The following is a 19,726-nucleotide window of genomic DNA, read 5'->3' on the forward strand; positions in this document are numbered from 1 at the left end:
TTCGCGGACACATCTCTGTACAGATGTGAGCTTCCATTTACTCGGTAGGTACCCACACGTGGAAAGCCTCAGTCACACAACAGGTGTATATTTGACTTTATAAGAAACTTCCAGACTGTTTTCCAAAGCGACTGCACCGGCTTATATTCCCGCCAGCAGGGCGTTAGAGCTCCCGTCTTTTCTCGTGATCACCGACAGTTGCTGGAATCCCTCTTCAAATGTAACAATTCCGGTGGGTATATAATTGTGATTTTTCTTTGTATTTCCATAAAGACTCAAGATGTTAAGCGTCTTTTGTATGTGCTCATCTGCCATCTGAATATCTTCGTTGGTGAGTGTTTGATGTAATCTGTTGCCCATTTCTTAATGGAGCATTTTCTCACCTTACCGAGTTTTTAGAAGTGTTTTTTTATTATGAAAAAAGCTGTGAATAGTTTGAATTCATCTGGTGAAGAATCTTATGGAAAGATACCCACTTTGCTCTTCACGTAGCTCACCCCGGGATTTGGAGGTATTGATGGAGGAGACGAGAAGAGGGAGAAGGTCAAAGGGCCAGTGCCAAAAAAATATGTAAAATATGTCCACGGCTGAAAAGAAAAACCAAACAGTGAGGCGTTATGGGAAGACAGTCATGTAAACTTACAAAGCAGTGTGCGAATAAATGATCGCCAACATGTTTAAAGTAATTATCTCAAGGTAGTGCGATTTCAGGGGGTTTTTACACTTTTATTTACATTTTCACATGTTGTTTGATATTCTTAAATGTGTGTAATTACACCCAGATTCCATTGTCAACAACACAGAATATCAGTTCAGGTGAAGTTCTGGGTCCCGGGGAGGATGGTGGGGGCTGGTGGGAGACCGACGCGCGAGCTCGGAGGAGACTGGGCCCTACCTGGCAGCCCAGCCCAGCACCCCTGTTCAAGGATGACTCCGTCCACAGGCCTCCCCTCTGTCAGGGAGACCTGGGCCCCCTGGGGAAGCTGGGAGACAGCCTCGCTGTAGAATCACTTGGCTTTCCTGCTTGTGTGTGTGGGCCTCCACTTATAACTAAACTTCCAGATAATTAGTGACTGTTTACCCGGCAGATTCAAAAAAGTGTTGCCTCGTCGAACGTTGGGCCTCGACTCCTGGATCAGATCTTTTCTTTCCATAACCAGTATAAGTGCTTGTGTCCAGGTGATTCATTCACCAAGATTTTTAGTGACTCATTTGTTTGATTAATAATTAATCAGGAGAGCTTTTACTTAGATGCCATGGTGATAGCTGGATTTACGAAGTTAAATAAACACCAGAATGTAACCCAGGTAGTTGGGTGTCTCCCTGTGTTCAACTGTGTAATAGGAAACTTTTGACACGAGACATCTAAAAACCCCAGAGGTCATAACTGAAGGTGACCTCAGAGGTCAGCGTTCCTGGCTCTAAGACTGAGCATTCTATGAGCACTTATCGCAGACCTACTGTGTGCCTGGCGGTATTACAGGAGCTTGGCCAGAATACATGTGGCTATTTTATTTTATTTTATTTTACTTATTTTTTATTTTAAGAGACAAAGAGATAGACCGAGCACAGGGTAGGGACAGAGAGAGGCAGAGGGAGAGAATCCCCAACAGGCCCTGCACTGTCAGCACAGAGCCTGATGTGGGGCTCAATCACGCGACCCTGAGACCATGATTTGAGCCAAAATCAAGAGTGGACGCTCTACCGACTGAGCCACCCAGGCTCCCTTGTCTTTAATTTTCTTGATTGAGGATACTATGGGTACAAAGTAGGAAAAGTGGAAAATAATGTCGTAAATGTAATAAACAGGTGCATCCTTATCATGGTAGAGACAAGCAGGTGCTCTGGGGAAAGATAGCCCAGGACAAGGGGACAGGGCACAAGGCTGTGTGCTGAGGGTCAGGAAGAGAGCGCCATGGCTGGGGTCACGACGCAGCAGGAGAAGGCGGGCAGGGCAGGAAGGGAACAGTGTCTCAGGAGCATAGGTGACCAAAGACCATTGAGTTTTGCTACAAGAGACTTAGTAGGACTTTGGACAAAAAGATGACATGTTTGGATTTCTGTTTAGAGAGGCTCATTCTGGCTCCCGTGCTGTGAATCCACGATGGGGGACAAGGGTGTAGAAGGTTCTTTGTGATGATGGCAGTTGAGACCAAAGACACAGCCGAGGAGATGCTAAGACAGGTTCAGAACCCAGACACATTTTATTTTATTTATGTATTTATTCAGTAAAGTTTTACTAATTTGAGAGAGAGAGAGGCAGACAGAGAAGCCCAAGCAGGCTCCCTTCGTACTGTCAGCGCAGAGCCTGATGTGGGGCTCGATCCCACAGACCTTGAGATCGTGACTCAAACCAAAATCAAGAGTCAGACGCTTAACTGACCGAGCCCCCCCCCCCCCCCGGCGGCCCCCAGACACATTTTAAGTGAAAGTTGGGCTGCTTTGCTGGGATTTGAAGGTGAGATGAGCAAGAAGACAGAAAGGATGTCTTTGCCTGAACCCTTGCAAGCATGAAAGACTCGGGTCCTCACAGAGAGAGGGAGGGAGTGTCCCCTGGGGAGCGCCCTCCCTGAGAAGTGCCACGTGTCCCCTCCATGCACGTTTCCTGGTCTATGGGCCGCACAGCGGGGCTGGTGCCTCACGGTGTGGCAATGAGGCGCCTGCATTTTGCAGGGAAGAGAGGGGACTGGACAGGAACGGAGCCCGGAAGTCCTGCCGTGGGACCTTCGCTCCAAACCACAAGCACTGCGAAGGGAAGCATGTGTGAGGAGAACAATAAAACCGACGAGATAGAAAGAAACACCGCCGCTGCGCTGAAGTGAACTAGAACATCATCGTGAGGCCAAGGTCCAGCGGAAGAGAGAAATCACCACGCTGATCCCCAAAGTGGTGTTTTAGGAGCAGGTGAGGATCCCCAGGTGTGGGAGAGGGAGGGCAGTGACTACTCTCAGCTCTGTGGTCAACCCTCAGCGAGTGGAGGTGTGAACGCAAAAGGGAGGCTCGCGGACGGACCAGCCTCGAACGTGTTAGACAATCTCCAGGCCTGTCACTGACCTCGGATGACCTTGGACACACTGCAAGCACCTGAAAAAAGCAAATACTTCTAGGAGAATATTACACATTTTTAAGCCTCACATTAAACATATTTTGGGGGGCATCTGGGCAGCTCAGTCAGGTAAGTGTCTGACTTTGGCTTAGGTCACGATCTCATGGTCCATGGACTTGAGCCCCACATCGGGCTCTGTGCTGACAGCTCAGAGCCTGTAGCCTGCTTGGGATTCTGTGTCTCCATCTCTCTCTGCCCCTCCCCTGCTTGTGCTCTGTCTTTCTCTCTGTCAAAAATTAATAAACATAAAAAAAAAAAAAAAAAAGGAGGGGCGCCTGGGATGCTGAGTCAGTTAAGTGTCTGACTTCAGCTCAGGTCACAATCTCACAGTCCATGGGCTCAAGTCCCATGTCCGGCTCTGTGCTGACAGCTCGGAGCCTGGAGCCTGCTTGGGATTCTATGTCTCCCTCTCTCTCTGCCCCTCCCCCGCTCACACTCTGTCTCTCAAAAATAAACATTAAAAAAAATAAAAACATATACTTTTCAAATGAAACTTTCAAAACAGAATAACAAAACTATCCAGCCCATACCTCTTTTCAAATTAGTGTTTCCATTTTCCTTGGATAAATACCCAGAAGTGAACTTACTGGGTCACATGCTATTTTTTTAAGGACCCTCCATTCTGTTTTTCCAAAGCGACTGCACCAGTGTGCCTTCCCACCCACAGTGCTTGTCAGCTGTGCTCTAATAAAAAGTCAAAAAAAAAAAATTCCCCAACCTATAATGGGACTAGAATGTGAATGGCAATGAAGAGAAATAATACTGATAGGTACAGATGGACGAAACTCACGGAAACCAGAGAACCGGATATAATGTTACAGTATCTGTTTATTAGGTTCAAGGAGGGACAGGCAAGATTCAGAATTTCATAAGGTGGGACCGGCGGAAACGGATGTGGCACATTCCGAAAAGAAACAAATCCAGAAGTAAAACTCCGCTGACCACACGTGGGAAACACTGGGAGATCAGAGAGCAGAACAAGCAGAGCCGACCAGAGAATTAGAGAGGTGACGGTGAGCCAAGACAGAGCACGCGGAGGAAATACTCCCAGGAGCTTCACATCACCCACCAAGACATCCGCTGAGACCTGAAGCACCCCCCCCCGCCCCGTGATGGAGGAACAAACGCAAATTCACAGCTAGACCAGGCCAGAGCCAAGTGCAAAAATCAAGGGCAAAGGGGTACAAATGACAAGATACTGGCATATGCGACGAAGAAGAATGAACTCTTCCACACCCTCCCAAATGAGGAAGCTGGTGTCTTTTTTTTTAATTTTTTAATGTTTGTTTATTTTTGAGAAAGAGAGACAGAGCGTGAGCAGGGGAGGGGCAGAGAGAGGGAGACACAGAAAGTGAAGCAGGCTCCAGGCCCTGAGCTGTCAGCACATGCCCGGATGTGAGGCTCGAACCCATAAACCACTAGGTCATGACCCGAGCTGAAGTTGGACGCTCAACCAACTGAGCCCCCCAGGTGCCCCAAGACCCTTATTCTTCAAATACCTGCAAAAGAGCTGCTGGTCGGAGGCCATCATCCCCCTCCCCCCCCATCACTCCACTCCCTTCTTGTGGAAAGTATTTCAGGAGTTACTTTCTTAATAGGTACAACTGAGGTCGTTTTATCCTAGGGACACACTTACCAAAGCTGCAGAAGGTTCGAAAGCCATGAACAGTGAGCGTCTATGCAGCGGGACAATCTGCTGTGGGGAGAAGCCTTGCCCCCTCCCAAGACGCATCTTGACCGACCCCTCCCCCAGAGAGGTCAGTAACCTCCTTCCTTCGCAGGGAACGTGCTCACCCCAAGGAGCAGAAGCCGGTGCTGTTACAAAGTGAGCAGCTGTCCCCCTCGGCCGTGTCACTGCAAACATGGCTCAAAGCCGGAAAGCACGTAAAATAAACATCCGGGTGGAGTCAGGCCCTGGAGAAAGCTGGAGGGCTTCCCCGCAGGTAGGGGTGAAGGAGGAGAACCCACACCGGAGGGGTGAGGCCGGGAGGAACAGGGCAACAGCAGCCACCGTGGCCACCCGGAATCGGGACCCCTAAACAGAAAGAAAGGTCTCGCCTCATGGACAAGGAGGACAAGGAGGCCCCACCTTCCAGCCTGGGGGCAGGGGGTCTGGCTGGAAGAGAGGAGAGGACAGCATCGACCTGAGAAGCGTGGACCCCGGACATAACCCACACAGGCAGGGTCCTGACCTCCGCACCCTGTGGTCCAGGATTCGGCATGTCTGCACTCCGATAGGTGGAAATCGTGGCTGTCGGAGTAACAAGCGTACATTTGCCCGTGGACACGTCACAGGCAAGGGGTTCAAAATTCTCAGCAAAACACAACTATTTGGAACGACATCCCGAAACAATGCCCAAATGGGGAGAATAGTAGCGAATGGGGTACCTCATGGTCAAGTAGCAGCTTATAATAACACGGCCGTGCCCCCTGTGAGGCTCCTCCACTGGGCCTGCAGACCCCACACCCCTGCCCCCCGTCTCCCCTTCCCTCTGCTCCCTGGGCACCTCCACCCGGCTCAGCCTGGGGCTCCTGCCTCCCTGGATGGGCTCCCTTGGAGAGTCCGCAGAGCTGCAGGCGTTAAGGACCAGCCGTCCGAGGACTGTTTCCAATGTGCATCTCTGCCCCCAAACCATCCCGCCTCCCCACACGCCACCAGGCCCGGCAAGCACAACTTCACAGAGGAGCCCAGGTCTTCTGCACCAGCCGCTCTAATGTGTGCCTCTCCCTCCATCCCAGGGAGTCATCTGGCCCATGGCTCCTCTCCCACCGCCAGCAAGCAGATCACCTGGCCGTCCTGCGAGCTGGGGCAGGTGCCTAGTCAGCCCTAGGATTCACTGGGAGCCTCCGATGGGCCCTTGCACTCTGCCCAGCCCTGCTGCCTCCATAATCCCTAAGGTGGTTCTTAGACATCGGTCACATCAGCCGGCTCCCTGTGCTCTCACTGGCTTCTCCTCTCATAGTAAGAGCCGATGGGTCCTCCTGCCCAGGAGCATCCTGCTTCCTGCCCCAGGCTGCTCTCCACCTCGGAGTATCCCCTGTTGCATGTTCCAAGCCCAGAGTCCTGGCGGTGTCCTGTGCCGGGGTGCTCCCTCACGTCCCTGGTACCTGCTCCCTGTCCCTTAGGTTTGTGCCTAAATGTCCCTCTGCTATGAGGATTCACCTTCCAAGACTGAGTTAAGCGGATCATAAGCAAATTAGCAGATGAAGCAACACTGACCTTAACCTCCGTGATTTCCACATCGCTGATGCAGCAGACCCAGCAATCCTGGTGCCAGCAGAAGAATTCCCACGGAAGCAGACGTCTTTCCCTGTGTCTCAACCTGATCCCCAGCACCTAGAACAGAGCTTCCTACAGAGTGTGTGTTGGGGGAACATTTGCTGAATGCATGAACGAATTGGAAGTCATGCCCGATGTGTGCCCTAGAGCAGGTGCACAGAGGAAAGTAAAGGGATGCACGCCTCCAGACCCTGGTGCATCTGCAGAATGAGGCACAGAGGGCAGCATTCTCCAAGAACAGCAGGTGGGAAATGCTCAGAAGGGCAGGATCCGAGTGAGCCGTGGGATCGGCCGGGAGACCATGGGCACGTGTCGTCGGAGTGTTGAAGGAAAAGAAATCCATTCAGAACGTAGCACTAGCCAACCCGTAGTCCAACACTAGTGGAGATATAATAATTTCCATAAAATTAGAGACTGAGAGATTTTCTTCGAAAGAACTGTGAGAGGGTGTCCTTCAATAAGAATATTGGAAACCACACAAATACTTCAGAGGAAATAAAAATGATATTCTAACAATTTGGGTGACATATTGGCTAGTCAGATAAATTAAAATGCATTGTCATTTAAACGTACTATAGCAATAATGAATATTTTTCTTTCACCCATATTCTTTTCTTTTTAATTTTTTTAATTTTTATTATTTTGGAAGAGAGACAGAACACGAGCAGGGGAGGGGCAGAGAGAGAGGGAGACACAGAATCAGAAGCAGGCTCCTGGTTCCAGGCTCCAAGCTGTCAGCACAGAGCCTGATGAGGGCTCGAACCCACAGGCTGTGAGATCATGACCTGAGCTGAAGTCAGAAGCTTAAAGGACTGAGCCACCCAGGTGCTCCATGAATGTTTTTCTTTCAAATAAGGTGGAATATTTTTGTCAGGCACCCAAATTACCATACTATCACATAGGTACATCCAATCATTGGTCAAACTATGCTAAACATTATATATGATTCAGTACAGGCTGGAGCTACTGATTAAAATTTAACTATTAACTCATGTATATATTCCAAAATATTAGAGTAACCACTCATAGAATAGATAAGGACAAACCAGTTCAAGAATATGAATAATGAAAATTAGATCTACCAAAGTCAGGAAAGGATTAAAAACACTAACATAAGAAAGTATGGCAAAAAAAACACAAAAATTAAAAAAGAAGGTAGATATAGGTCTAAATGTAACAAAATTTACACTAAATGTTAACAGATTAAGTTTGACCTCTAAATCTCAAGGGATTTTAAATTCCTGTCACAAAAAGTACCGTGTAGTGAGAGAGAAAACTATTAATAATATGGACTTGAGGCTAAGCAATCAGTAGGATCAAAGGGGTGAATAACCAAGAAAACATAATAATCTTGAAGTCATCTGTAACTAAGCAAAGAGACTCGAGGTACTAACAGCAAAACCTAACACAAAAAGATGCTAAACTGTGATATACCACAGAGTATGTCATTAATTTCAAAAAGGCAGCAAAAACAAAAACAAAACCTTTGACTTAATCAATAAACAATAATCAGGAAATGTAGGAAAAATGCATGATATATTTAGGAAAGCTAACAGCATGTATATTCACAGAACAAGTTGCACCAAACTTCATACAGATAGTAATAAAATAAAGTAAGACGCTAATAATCATCACAAAAATCTGCTTTAAAAAAACCCACGTTTGGGAGAGTCTGGGACATTTAGATTGGATGGACAATAAAATATCAAATGTTAATTAACATTTTGAGCAAATTGCTAAAGCAAAACTAAGAAACTATAAATTTAGGTGTTTGTGTATGTATTAAATACACACAGAGTAAAAGCTTAAACCGCAATGAACTAGCCATTCTAATCAAGTATTCAAAACTTGCCATAGAATTAGCACAAATATATTATTTAAAATGACATACAACAAAATCAACAAGGTAATGAGCGATGAAGTAAGACTGGATGTCACCCGGATGCCTGGAAACATTTTAGAGCTAGAACAATCTAGAAAGATGAGATTGGAAAGGTGCTGAGTGTGGATAAGCCCAAGGTTTGCTTAAGTCCAAAAAACAAAAAATGCTATGAACAACTTATACCAATGAACATTAAAAAAATGGACAATTCAGAGGCACCTGGGTGGCTCAGTCAGTTAAGCATCCACCTTTGGCTCAGGTCATGATCTCATGGTTCGTGGGTTCAAGCCCGTGTTGGGCTCTGTGCTGACAGCTCAGAGCCTGGAGCCTGCTTCAGATTCTGTGTCTCCCTCTCTCTCTGCTCCTCCTCCATTAACACTCTCTGTCTCTTTCTCAAAAAATAAATAAATAAATAAATAAATAAATAAACATTAAAAAAAATTTTAATGGACAATTTATTATAAAAAATGACTGAATTTGACTCACCTAGAAACAATAGAAAGCTGTTAAGTTCTTATAATCAGTAAAATATTGAGGCTTTCATCAAAATAGATACACACACACTGTATATGCTCATCGAGAAATCAAGATCTCTCCCAAGCCAGATACTTACCCGGAGAATTTTCTCAAATTCCTGGAACTAGAAATTTTGGGGTTTTTTTTGTTTTGTTTTGCTTCTATTTTTTTTTTCCTGTGAGCTCCAGACACAATAGAAACTAAACTCTCCTGTGGGCTGAGTATTCTAGGGCATAGAAAATTAAGGAAAACCTTTTCCTCTATTGTGTAACATTGATATTGCCAATAAGGAAACGATATTAAAAAGTTCTAAAGAAATGTTAATTTGCTCAATCCCTCAGCTTATGTAAAATCAATAAATGATGACTGATTAGGCTTGAGAATTCATAAATAATTAAACATTTATAAAATCATCAGCGTAATTCCTCACAAACAGATAGAAGGGGAACGACCACATGACTGTTCCCACCGATCGTTCCCAAAGAACGGAGAAAGGAGGGGATTCCCAGGTTACTTGGAGGGGCTTCCTCAGGCGTCACACGTAAGGGTGACCTCCCAGACGTCTCCTTGTTAGAGTCAGGAAGGAGACGTGGGTCCAGCTGCCACACGTCACATGCCGTACATTTACAGGCAGAGGTCATGCAGGGCAGACGAAGACAAGAAAAAATAAATAGAAATGCAATGACTTGGCTATTGTGAAGGGTTCTGTGGAGAACGTGGGAATGAGGATACTCAGACATTTCCTGAAAATCCTGATTTTGATTCTTTTGGATGTGTACCCAGAAGTGGGGTTCCTGTGTCGTATGGTAGTGTTAATCGTAATTTTTTGAAGAATTCCTATACCGTCTTTTACAGAGGCTGTGCTATTTTACAGACCCATCGTCAGCATGGGAGGGTTCCATTTTCTCTGCATCCTCTGCTATACTGCTGTCTCCTCCCCCTCCTCCCCCTCCTCCAATCCCTCCTCTCCCTCCTCCTCCCCCCTCATCCTCTTACTCCTCCCCTTCTTCCTCCCCCTCCTCCTCTTCCTCCTCTCCCTCCTCCCCCTCCATCTCCCCCACCCCCCTCCCTATCCTCCCTGTCTCCCTCCTCCTGCCCCTCTTCTTCCCCCTCCTCCTCCTCCTCCACTTCCTCCCCTCCTCCCCCTCCTCCTCCGCCTTCTTCTCCCCCTCTTCCTCTCCCTCCTCCCCTTCCATCTCCCCCTTCCCCATCCCCGCCTTCCCTCTCTCCCTCCTCCTGCCCCTCTTCCTCCCCCTCCTCCTCCTTCCTCTCCCCCTCCTCCTCTCCCTCCTCCTCCTCCCCCTCTCCCTCCTTCCCTTCCATCTCCCCCTCCCCTGGCTCTTTCCTCCCTGTCTCCCTCCTCCTTCCCCTCCTCCTCCTCCTTAGAACAAGTGCAAGGTGGCTTTCATTGTGGTTTTGATTCCCCATTTCCCTGATGACGAGGGATGTTGAGCATCTTTTCACGTGCCTGTTGGTGTTAGTCTTGTGGCCAGCCAGCTTGCTAATGGTCCTTTCCCGTTCTGCCAGCACGCGCCAGCGTAAGCATGCGCTCTCACTAAAACATCTTCGCAAACCAACCCACATAATATTCATCTTGATGCAATTCCCATCATTTTCTCTCCTAAATATAAAATGCCGTGTACCATCACAGGAACGTATACGAGAGAGGTAGCTGCAGCTTGGAGCTGCACGGATCGCTTGGAGCGGCAGCTGGCAAACTTCTTCCCGTAAGGCGCCACACAGTAAGTATCTGATGACTCGGAAACCAGGCAGCCTCCGCCACACGTACCGGATGCGCCACTGCAGTGGAAAAGCAGCCGGAGACAAACAGGTGTGGCTGTGTGACAGTGGAGCTTTATGTACAAACACAGGCAGCGTTCGGCCCACGGGCCACGGTTTGCTGGCCACTGATGCAGAGTGGAAGATCGACGGCGGCTTGGGGCCCTGGCTCCACGCGGTGAATACTGTCCTCTGTAAAACCGAGTCCTACTGGGGGGATGAGCGCCTGGCACTGTGTTATTTTACCATCAGAGTCCACGCAGGGGTGACCATCTACCTTCGCGTGCATTTGAACCACGTCTGCTGAACACATCAGTGTGGCCGCCACACGTTTGGAGCCCCTGGGGCTGTGAGTGCCCAGGTCGACGCTAAGGAGCGACAGAATGTTATGACCAGCAAATCACCAGCCCCTCAGTGATTCTCCTTAGCCTTGTCTCTCTTCTCAAAGCCCAGATCTCGCCTGTGCACCACCCCAAAGCTGTTCCCCTTGCCATTAATTTTACAGGTCGCTGCAGACGCCTCCCTCCCTCACTCCTTCGACTCACCGCCGAGCAGGTCTGGGTCTGTGCCCTTTCTTCTGTTTGTCTTTGCTGCCCGTGGTCTTCCACATGCGCTCCTGGGTCTCCACCTGCGTCTTAAATGGTTCGACCCTCAGACTCTCCTTCTGCCATCTTCCCACTTCATTGTGCACGCTTCCTGAAAATCTTCAAGCCTGCCTGTTACCCCCGAGTGACAGCATTAACATCTATGCTCTGGTTCGGACAGCTCCTCCGGTTTCTGGCTGAGGTTCCCAATAGCCAACACGTTCAAACAACCCACCGGTGCTGGGCACTGCTTGCATTTGGTGCGCGTAACTGAGTGAATCATCAAAACCCTACAGGATGAGGTCTGTTACCATCCGTATTTCACAAATGGAGAAACAAGGTCTAAGATGGAAGAAATTTGCCAAAGCCGTTAGGTGAGCGAGAAGCAGATGCACGGTTCTGGCCACCCGCCTTGTTCTGTTGGGATGTGTGCCGAGCGGAATGACCCGTTATTCCCACAGCCAGGCGCGTCGTGTCGGCCTGTCCCCTACAGCGCCCGGCACCCTCGCCCTCCCGGCTTCCCAAGGCAGAGATGCAGGTGAGATCCTGGAGGCCCGTTTGTCCCTCCATCCCTGTGCAGCAGTCCCAAAGCTCCTTCGGAAAAGACACAGACATCTCTCTTGACGTCTGGGACTTCTACCGCCAAGAAGGTGCTTCTCAAACTCATGTTAGTGAAGGTCCAGTCGGTTTTGGTTTTGTTCTTTTACAGTTCATTCTCAGCCTGGGATGAGGTCAGAGTCTGCCCGCCGGGTCCACAGCTCCTGCCACCAGAGACTGCCCAATGGAGCTCCACACCACCCACGCTTCTCCACAGCCTGGCGGGTCCAGCTCACTGATTGTGCACTTGAGTGTCACAGCAAGGTTCCCAACACCTGCTGTCGAGGACTTTCAAATCCGGACTTATTTCATGGAGGCCTAGACCTGTGGAGGCCACCTTCTGAGCAGTACCCGTTTAGCGATTACGGCACGCGCTTGCATGAGGCTGGGTTTGAACCCTTCCTGGACCATGGAGCAGTGGCATGAATTGGGGCAAACCAATTAGCTTCTTCAGGTTATGTCCTTACAAAATGGGACATCCCTGGAGTTGCTATTTCAACGTCATCGAACACAGTGTCCCTCACGCAGACTGATGGCAGCAGGTGATGGGTTTATTTCTGACTTCGACCCAGGCCTTTGCCAGAATATTTAGCTTGCTTTCCTGGATTCCCCTCTTGAAGGCCCCAGGCTTGACTTTTGCCACATCATCGTTGTTCTCTGGATGGAATGTTCTTCCTCATTCTGAGTCATCTGCCTCCAATATCCCTCCCTTGGGAATGAAGAAATGATCTCTACAACATTCTTTTTTTTTTTTTGGTCCAAAGAAGCTCTACGTTCTCTTTGTTGGATGCTCTTAAATGCGGAATTTGGTGTTGTGTGAGGTCGTGTTCATTTGTCCACTTGTGATGAAGCCACAGTTGACGATGTGTAGCTGACACACACGAACGAATGATGGACAAACAAATGTATGAGTGCGTGCACGGGCCAACGGATCAGCAGCATACAGAACGCAGTTAAGTTCAAACCATCGATCGACGACTTTACAGCTATGAAGTGCCCACTTACGAAGATCGCTGAGACTAAGGAAGCCACTGTTGTTAATTTCCGATGTTTTGTGTGCCTTACACTAGAGGGACACGCATGTGATTTAATCGAGACAGCTTCCAATGTGAATCTAATACACAAAGTGCTCTCCAGAGCTGGACAAATCAGAAGATCAGAAGCCACACAAGAGAGGGCATTGATGTGAGCAAAGGCTTTGCTGTTGCTTTCTAGTTCTCACTACACAGAAATATAAATGACAACATTGCTCAGGCTACGCATCTAACTGCACACACATCACTGTGCCCCAAGGCTTCATTATTCTCATTAAACTACTTTAATAGCCTTTTAAAAATGTTTTTAATGTTTTATTTTTGAGAGAGAGAGAGAGAGAGCGAGAAAGAGAGCAAGCAGGGGAGGGGCAGAGAGAGATGGAGACACAGAATCCGAAGCAGGATCCAGGCTCTGAGCTGCCAGCACAGAGCCTGATGTGGGGCTCGAACTCATGAACTGTGAGATCATGACCTGAGCCGAAGCTGGATGCTCAACTGACTGAGCCACCCAGGTGCCTCCATTGCTCTCTCTCTTTCTCTCTCTCTTTTTTTAAATTTATTTATTTTGAGAGAGAGAGAGAGAGAGAGAGAGAGAGAGAGAGAGAGCAAGCGGGGGAGGGGCAGAAAGAGAGGATCCCAAGCAGACTCCGAGCTGTCAGCACAGAGCCTGACTCGGGGATCGAACCCATGAACCACAAGATCATGACCTGAGCCCAAACTGGATGCTTAACTGACTGAGCCCCCAGGCACCCCTCTAACAGCCTTTTAACTATTTTCCCTACTGACGTGTTTACATTGTTCAAATACGAGCATCCTGAAACCAACACCTAAATGCTGCCCTGGCCCCCCCTGGCTGCTCTTTTGCTCCTTCTGGCGCTGCTCCTGGCACATGCAACGTGTCCCCCGTTTCTGCATGGCTCCGTCCCTCGCCCCTCTGGGGCCTGCGGCCACACTTTCACCCCGTTCACACATCTGTTTGCAGTCATCACACCCCCACAACTCCTCACGCCCTCCTTTATCTGTTCGGCCTCACTCCTCGGCATCGTGACTGCGTTAGCTTTCCAAGGTCGCCGTAACAAACTAACACGAAGCAGGCAGCTTAGAACAACAGAGAATTGTTCTTCCCAAGTCTGAAGCCGGAAACCCCAAATCAAGCCCCCGCTGGGGGCTCTGAGGGAGAATGTGCCCCACGTGTGTCTTTGGATGGCTGTCAGCAGGCTTTGGGGCCGCCTTCTGCCCCCCTCTTTCCACGGCTTGCTCTCCACACCTCTGAGTCTCCTTCTTACAAAGACACCTGTCATCGGATTTGGGCCTCTCTCCAACGCACAATGACCACATCTCGAGATCTTCACTTCAGTATAGACACACAGACTCTTTTCCTAAATACGGTCATATCCACAGGCACTGGGCTTAGGACTGGGATGTTATCTTCTGGGGGGCCACATATCACCACGTATTTAGTTGTTCATTAATTCCCAGTATCCCCGACGACAATGAGGAGTCCACAACGATAAGGATTAAAGGTGGTTTGTTTCTATCTCTGTCCTGCCTAACTTCTGGCACATCAGTGGGAACTTGATAAATACGTGTTGAATAAATAAAAGGAGAACATGTCAACAAGGCAAAGCAGTTGCCAATATAATGGGAGCCGGAAGGTAGAAGCACCAGGGGAGGCAGAATTTGAAAGGAGTCAGCCTTCCTGTGTGGAGAGATACAGACAAGAGCGGGGCCCCCGCAGTCGGGAGTGGCCGCGGCCGTCAAACGCGTCATGACGCAGACCTCCTGGCGACTTGAATGTGGAACTCGGTTGGCACTGTGGAGACTTTGTGTCCCTTGGGTTGTGTCCGACTCTGAGGCAGGTGCACCTGTCCTCTGGGCTCTGGTGGCTCTGGCCCCACCTTGCTCTGAACGACAAGATAAAACAGGTCAAGAGGGTAACAGTCTGTATCACGGGGTCAGGACTCATTGCCTTGCTTGTTAGATTCCTGGGGGATCTCTTTCTCGTTAGACCCACCGAATTGCCTGCGTCCCCTCACTGTGCAGGTCTGGTATCTGACGGTCACTGGGGCCTATCCGTCTGTGTATTATCTCCAGACTCCACCTTTCAAACTGGATAAAAGTTTTCACCTTTATTAGTTCAATACGCGGATTCCAACCCACACACTGTTCTGATCATTTGTAACATTGTTTTTCCCTCTGGTGGTATCTAAGCAACAGAATTTAAAATGATTCCAAAAGCTAAATTCAGCCCAGTTTTCATGGAAGCAGGCAAGTTCGTATGGCAAATAAACAACACTTAGATGTGAAAAAGTTATTAGCAGAGCTGTGTGTTTTACTCAGTAATCATGATTAAAATTTCTTTTTTTTTTTTAATTTTATTTATTTTGAGAGAGACAGAGTGCAAGCAGGGGAGGGGCAGAGAGAGAGGGAGACACAGAATCCGAAGCAGGCTCCAGGCTCCGAGCTGTCAGCACAGAGCCCAACATGGGGCTCGAACTCACAAACTGCGAAATCATGACCTGAGCTGAAGTCGGACGCTTAGCCGACTGAGCCTCCCAGGCGCCCCTCATGATTAGAATGTCTTAAGCCCTGAGCAGTGGTAGAACAAGACCATAGGGTGACATTTGCAGTAACGTGGTCACTTTTCTAGTAAAAAGAAATATCTACAAAATAATGTAAGCCCTTCGACCTTGACCACAAGAGAGATGGGTTTATTACCTGCAAATATTTCAAGTGTATTCCCTTAAAACATTTTCCCGTGATTACAGTTTAACTCTTGGATGTACACAAAAGGTATAATTCATATAACCCACATTTCAGCTGGTACAACTTACCAAATGTAAAATTGTCCAATTTTTGAAAACACTTTCAGCCCATAGTACATCGACTTCATATCTGTAGGAAAGTAAAATGCTTCCTTAAAACTCAAAACATGCCTAAAGAAACACACGTATGTTAAATAAATCAGTTCAGGAGGAGAGATGGGCCGAGAGGCTATGTCGCCCATAGTCTGTTGGGCTATTGGCAGGCAGTTCCTGAGCCAGGAACCTCCAGGGCCTCAGTGTCCCCACCCCCAGGCTCCATAGGAACTGTGCTGGGGACATTGCGGAAAACGGGTTTCTTCCTCTTACCACTAAGGCGTCCCCCACGAGGTAAGGGCCAGAGACTTTCCAGAAAGGTGTTCGGGAACACAGAGACTCTGGATGGTTGAGTCAAGTGTAGGCGAGGGGCTAACCCTTACAGAAGTGCGTGTGGGCTAACCTCGGAACCCCATTCCTTCTTGGCATTGGAGGCATCTTGGCCGGCAGGGGGCGGGAAGGAGGGACACAACAAAACAAAGCAAAGACACAACAACAAAGACAAACAACAACAACAACAAAGAACAAAACAAAAACTTTTCTTGGTCACATGTCACATAGCAATGTGAAAATTGAGTTCTGTATTTTAAATAGTAACATAAGCTATTTATTTTCAAGTATTTTACCATGCATCGAAATCTCAGTGTCTCCTTTCCCACAGGGCACACTGGGCGTACTTTCAAAAGAATCTTTGGAATCTATCAAGTGAGTTTTATTTTACCAGGTCTCTACCTTTGTTACGATAACGATCTTTATCTGCACAGAACTGGGGGCTAACCTTCTGTGCTTTCTGGAGCTTATTGTGAAGGGACAAGGCAGACATTGCTCCAGAAATCACACAGAAGGTGAAAGAAACCAAGAATGCGAGTGCAGATTGGATCTGAGGGGAGCCTGTGGGCTCACAGGGGAATTTCCTGTGTCCCCGAGACGTTTCTCTGAGCTCATCAGGGGATGAGCTAACAAGTACGGCCCCAGGAATGCCATGGGAAGACTGGGGTGTTTTCTCGTTGGAGGACATGTAGAGCTTGGGCTGATACCCCTGGCTGGGGCGTTTGCCCATCACACAGATCGGAGCCGTGTTCACAAGCAGAACCCAAGAGCCGAAACAGCCAAGGGAGAGCCATCACTTAACGCTAAAAAAATAGGAGCAAAGGACTTTCCGTTTCTTCTCAGAAATCTACACAATGGGAGACACGATGGGCACTTTCACAGGAGAGGAATCCTGAAATTGTACTTTATAGGAACGCATACGTAAAGCCAGTTCACACAAAGAGCTTTACAAGGCAGCTGATTTGTGTACACGGTTCATCTTGGATTGAAACGTGTTCAGACCGAAAGCCATTTGGGCCGTTGTGTTTCTCCCCACCGATTCGTGATCCGAGGCCAAGAGAAGGAGAGTCGGGGCTGAACAGTTGCAAGCTCCTTCTGGATACAGCATGGTTTGGATCAGAATTAAAAAAAAAAAAATAGATGTTTATCTGAAATAAACTCCAAACCTTCCAAACTCATTTTTATTTTTATTCATAGTTAACTAGCCTGGATGTTAGTGTCGTTTTTAAAGTAATAAAAAGAAAAAGTATTTTCTTCAGTGATTTATGATTCTGGCAAGTGGTCCAATCTTAAGTATTCCAAATCCATTATTTATATAAAATGATATTAGTTGCTTTTTGTGTTTTTTTTTTTTTAAGCCAGGAAATATATCTTGGATTTAAAGAAAACTTGGCTTGGTCTGGAAAACAATGAATAATAAGCATCTGTGAGGAAAAACAAAAACAAAAACAACAAAAATAAAAAACGAGCTAATTCGTGTTCCAGCCCCCAAAGTTCAAGTTCATTTCACTCACTGTTACTCAGAGTGGACATGACCATGAATAAAAAAAAAAAAGAAAGAAAAAGAAAAGACTCATTTGACCCCGTTTCACCTACTCCATTAAGCACATACGGAATGTGGGGTGGAAAGACCTGGTTCGTGCCTTGGCTGTTCCCCTCCTGGGTGTGGGGAGCACATCTCTCCTGGAGAAAGCCAGAAAGGACGGGAAAGTCGCTGTAGAGAGGGGTACCCTGGGCATATCTGTGGGTGTCTTGGGAATGGAGAGCACGTGTCCAAGAGTGTCTTTGTTTTTGCTGGGACCCACTCCATCCTGGCAACCAGCTCATCTCCTGCCAATCACATGGAATCTTCCAGAAGGGGAACATCGGATTACTGGGAGACTCTGAAAGCTGGGAGGCTTTGCCTTGGTCCCTGATGAAATGCAGGAAGCTGAGATGTCATCACCATACAGCTTGGTGTAGCACACGAAAAGGCAGGTGACGCTGATCACTGGCCACTCGCATGAAGTTGCCATCTGTGACACAAGGAAATCCGTGTGTCGGCTCCACGGGCAGAACTGGGAGCCACATGGAGCCAGAATCGTGCATTTTGCCCCATGTTTAAACACCGTTTTGGAACACCTCAGAGGTCAAGTGGGGAAGATATTGTTCAGCTAGTTGCTTTGGCATGCGTTGAGACATGGCATCACACATCGAGGACGATGGTGACAGGGTGAAGTGTGGGGGCTCCAGAGTGTGGAGGAGGCCGTGCCGCTCAGTTGACAGTCAATGAATGGCAACCAAGAGCTCTGGTTAAGACAGTTCGCTTTCAAGGATCAACATTGTTATTTTGGGGGCACCTGGGTGGCTCAGCCATTAAGCACCCGACTCTTGATCTCTGCTCAGGCCGTGATCTCACGGTTTGTGGGAGGGAGCCCCGCATCAGGCTCCACGCTGACGGCACAGAGCCTGCCTGGGATTCTCTGTGTCCCTCTCTCTGCCCCTCCCCTGCTCGATCTCTCTCTGTCTCTCTCTCTCTCTGTCTCTCTCAAAGTAAATAAACAAACATTTTTTAATGTTTATTGTTGACAGAGAGAGCCCGACGCGGGGCTCGAACTCACAAAGCTGTGAGATCATGACCTGAGCCAAAGTCGGACGCTCAACTGACTGAGCCACCTGGGCACCCCCAGAAGAAAAATTAAAAAAAAAAAAAAAACAAGATCAACACCGTTAAAATCAAGACGTGAGGCTAAGGATATGTTACAATATAATTACTCCCAATAGGGACAAATGTGAAGATTTTTACAAAAAGTCCAGCGGTGTTGTGCGTGAGCAGATAAGCAGCCTGTGTTTCTTAAGTAAATGGATACACGAACACGGGCAGGAGTGGATGGAAGGGTGAGCGAGTTTCACGCGTGAAAGGAGAACTCACCTAACGGTAATTGTATTTCCAAATAGAACTTCCGAGAACGTTTTTCTGCACAAACCCCGTGAACGTACTGCAGGAGCTGGGGTCCAAGCCGGCCTCCCCACCAGCGCACAGAGATGCGCCAAGGTCTCCGAGGTTTGGAGAGGCTGGGCTGAGCCGCCATGGCCGAGCTCAGAGACGAGCGCAACGGAAGGAGCTGGGCGCTTGCCCCCGACTCCAGGCCTCCATGAGGATGGGTGCCTGGGAGGGAAGGAAGCAAGGAATGAAGGCGCATTCCCTGAAAACGTAAAACCATGGACACGCTCTGCTGAAAGTCACATTCTCTTGCAGGTGTATCGTTGCTCTTAACAGTTTAAAAACTCTCCGTGTGAATGGCCTTGCTGGTGACAGCGAGGTAGCCTGGATGGGCCCTCTGGAAAGCAGTGCAGAGGCAAGAAGATGGGAGGCGGGGCCCAAACGTCCTTCAAGCTCCCCCGTCCTGCTCCCTGGAGGAAATGGCCAACCCCCAGCCGTTCCCTAGACGCAGCCTCCGGGCCAGCCGGCCAGACGCCGCCAGGTGCTGCTTAGGAGTGTGGCCGTCATCTCCCGCGGCGGCGGACCCGGGCCTCCGGGAGCCGGCCCCGAAGTCTGTCCCACCGAGGCTCCCGGGTCAGCCCGCTAAAGCATCAGATGCACCTGCTGCAGTGTTCGTGGTGCAAACACAGAGCAGAGACGGCGAGATGCCAAACCCAGAAGATGAGAAGAAGTAACCGGTGTGGGGACGCCTGGGAGGGAAGCGGGGTCCCATTCGGGCAGCGAGCCCCGTGGACACCCCAGGTCTGAGGACGAGTCACGGGTGTGGGCACACGGCCC

The sequence above is a fragment of the Acinonyx jubatus genome, chromosome A2 (genome assembly GCF_027475565.1).
Source record: "Acinonyx jubatus isolate Ajub_Pintada_27869175 chromosome A2, VMU_Ajub_asm_v1.0, whole genome shotgun sequence".
Taxonomy (NCBI): Eukaryota; Metazoa; Chordata; class Mammalia; order Carnivora; family Felidae; genus Acinonyx; species Acinonyx jubatus.